Genomic DNA, 3,490 nt, shown 5'->3' on the forward strand with positions numbered 1-3,490 from the left:
CTGACTGCTTTTCCAGAGGTCCTGAGTTCAATTCCCAGCAACCACATGGTGGCTCACAACCATCTGCATTGGGATTTGATGCCCTCTTTTGGTGTGTCTGAAGACGGTGGCAGTGTAATCAAATATATACAATAAATAAGTCTTTTTTTTAAAAAAAGTCACATATTCTATTTTTGGTAGAAAAGAGTAAGAAAAAAAAAAGCCTTCAGATGAGAAAGTAGAAAGTAGTTTTTGATGGCAGTCTCATCATCAATGAAAGGAATTCCAAAATGGAAATAAAAATTCAAGGCAAAAATCAGAAAGCTTAAATATGCCACACATAGTCTAAGGAAGTTTTGTTTAAAGGCTTATAGTAGATAAAACTTTTAAAAATGGCAGAATTGCCAAACATGGTGGTACCCAGCATTGGGGAGGCAGAGGGGTCTCTGTGAGCTCAGGGCAATCTGGTCTACAAGATGACTTCTAGGACAGCCAGGGCTATTACACAGAGAAACCCTGCCTTCAGAGAAAAAAAATTTTTTTTTCAGAATCCTGGAATACATAAGACTGTTTATCATAATCATATGTTACTTCCCAATTTCCCCGGGGTCAGTATTAATAAATTTCTACTGTGTGTCAGTCAATGTTCTGGCTAAGAAAAAGCTACACATAGGATGAGGTGACTATAAACAATCTTATATCTTTAAAAAAGATTATAAACTTCTTTTCAATTCAAAAAGCTGAAAGGGGCTGGTGATGGGGCTCAGTAGATAGGAGCATGGGCTATTCTTTCAGAGGATCTGGATCCTTTCCGAGTACTTGGATTGTACCTAACTTCAGTTCTAGTGGATCCGTCTCTTCTGGTCCCAGGGCACTGAATTCTCGTGGTGCAAAAACATTCATGCAGGTAAAACATCCGTAAACAAAACAAATATTTTAAAGATTTTTTCAAAACTTGTTTACAGCTGTAAAAGAAGACAAATAGGAGCTGGAGAGAGAGCCCAGTGGATAAGAACCCCAGAAGACCTGAGATCAATTCATGCACCCATACTGGGCAGTTCACAACTGCCTGTAACTCCAGCGAGATGAGATGCCTCTTGCCTCTCTGGGCACCCTTATGTGCACATGCTCATGTAAAGACACAAATATACAGGTCATTAAAAATTAAATAAATCTTTGCTTTTGCTGTCTTCAGACACACCAGAAGAGGGCATCAGACCTCATTACAGATGGTTGTGAGCCACCATGGGGTTGCTGGGATTTGAACTCATGAACTCTGGATGAGCAGTCAGTGATCTTAACCATTAAGATGTCTCACCAGCCCCTAAATAAATCTTAAAATAAATAAATCAATCTAGGGGCTGGAGAGGTGGTTTGGTTAAAAGTGCTTGCTGCTTTTCTAACAGAGCAGCGTTTGTTTCCCAGAACCCGCACAGAGTGGCTTAACTGCCCATAACTCTAGCATGAAGCATCCAATACCCTCTTCTAGCCTCCTTGAGTACCACACACATGTACAAGTAGACACTTAGACAGGCAGGCACATGCTATAGCGAGCTATTTGCAGTTGATACCTCCTGGGGGGGGGGAAGTCACTTATCTCCAATGGCATAACATTGGGTACAAGAATTACACTCATGCCAGACAGTGTTGGCACAGGCCTTTAATCCTAGCACTCGGGAGGCAGAGAGTCATGAGGATCTCTGTGAGTTCAAGGACAGTCTGGCCTACAGAGTAACTTCCAGAATACAGCAAGAGCTGTTGCAGAGAAGTCCTATCTTGAAAAAAAGAAAACAACTAAACAAACAAAAATAATCATCTGGGCCTGGAGAGTTGGCTTCATGGTTAAAAGCGGCTATTATTGTTGCAAAGGACCTGGGTTCAATTCCCAGCACCAACATGGAGGCTCACTATCTCCTCAAGCACCAGCAGGTGTGATATACAGACACACATAAGAAGGCAACATACTCATACACATAAAAAACAACAAGAAAACAAAAACAAACAAGCAAAAAAATTACATTCCAGAGCATCCCTTACGTTCCGGAATAGCTGGACATTGGACAGTGAGATTGAGTCTCTGGAGCACTGAGTCTTAAATTTAAAAATCTTTACAACAAAAATAAGGATATTCCCAAAGGATCAAGGCAAGTGATTTTAGACACATGAACAAAGCCTATAAACCTGGGTAATAACCTACATCCCTGAAAGAATCTGCTCACTCAGAGAAGCCACTAGGGAACGAGGAACACTGGCTATGTGTATTCTCCCCGCAGTGTTGCTCTGAAAAATATCCAGCTTTGCTCCCTTAACCGAGGCAGAAACCACTGCTCTAAACAATAGGTCCTTGGGCTGAAGAGATGTCTCTGTGGTGAAGAGGGCTTGCTGCTCCTTCAGAGGACCTGAGTTCTGTTCCCAGTAACCCTGACAGGGTAGTAACTCCCTGTATTAATATTTGTGAGTTCACTGTGTTTGTAATGTAGGACCACACACACCGCAAACACCCTTCCTAAGGATTCAGTTTTCTTTTCTTTTTTTTTTTTTTTAAAGATTTATTTATTTATTTTATGTGTATGAGTACACTGGAGCTGTACAGATGGCCGTGAGCCATCATGTGGCTGCTGAGAATTGAACTCAGGACCTCTGCTTGCTCTGGCCCCACTCCCTCCAGCGTAATACAATGTAGCTGTCTTCAGACGCACCAGAAGAGGGCGTCAGATCTCATCACAGATGGTTGTGTGCCACCATGTGGCTGCTGGGATCCGAACTCAGGACCTTCAGAAGAGCAGTCAGTGCTCTTATCTGCTGAGCCATCTTGCCAGCCCTCACTGTTTTCATTCACAAGAGGGCTCTCCAAATCCAAACCCTAAGCCTCAACAATGAACACCTAAACTGATCAGGAGGCAGACAATATTTAACAGATTTCCTTTAAGTGTCTTCATGCTCTAGGGGTACCCAGCTGGATCCAATTCTTCATGTAACCCTAAAGACAGAATGACCTCAGAGGAGAGAAAATGGCTTTCTGACCAGGCAGCTAACTATGGCACCCTCCATCATACCAAGCTCTCACCTTTTCTTTCCTTCCGTTTACCCATATTCCGAATTGTTTCCTCCTAAGAGAGAAGAGTCCTCATCAGCTAAACTCTAGGCAAGTTTGTGGACCTGTCACTAACGGCCTTCTCCTTGCTGCAATATCCCTTTCACACATGCTCCCCAGCTGCCTCTATCAAAAATTCGCATTTTAAACCAACACTGGGAGAAACTCTATGGTCAGTGACTGTTATGACAGAGGCCAAGTCCACTCACCCCTGCATGTGGACATCCCTTTTCAGTGAGTTTGGCAATATCGGGAAGACTTGCAAAGTCAGACATTTATTCCTAGTTCTAAGAACTCGGCACCCAAGGACACAGATGACTTAATTTAGAGGAAACATCCTTTAACTCTGTGGCACCCTAGGAAAAGCAAGCACCTCTGGGTGACACAGGGACAAGGTGGAGAAAGTGGGCAGGGACT

At 42.9% G+C, this 3,490-nt stretch overlaps 1 protein-coding gene across 8 annotated transcripts in view; it reads right to left on the bottom strand.

Moving 5' to 3' along the window:
• Window positions 1-3,490, bottom strand: part of LOC116075668 (zinc finger protein 709-like) — a 26,444-nt gene that overhangs the window by 13,771 nt on the left and 9,183 nt on the right. Inside the window, exon 1 of one of the 8 annotated variants that reach the window (XM_031348893.1) lies at window positions 810-1,163. The exons of the other annotated variants lie outside the window; for them this stretch is intronic. The gene's annotated coding sequence lies outside the window, so the exon portion shown is untranslated. Of the gene's footprint in view, window positions 1-809; window positions 1,164-3,490 lie in introns of those variants that run through there. 8 annotated transcript variants of the gene reach the window in all.

The sequence above is a fragment of the Mastomys coucha genome, unplaced genomic scaffold (genome assembly GCF_008632895.1).
Source record: "Mastomys coucha isolate ucsf_1 unplaced genomic scaffold, UCSF_Mcou_1 pScaffold4, whole genome shotgun sequence".
NCBI classification, from domain to species: domain Eukaryota; kingdom Metazoa; phylum Chordata; class Mammalia; order Rodentia; family Muridae; genus Mastomys; species Mastomys coucha.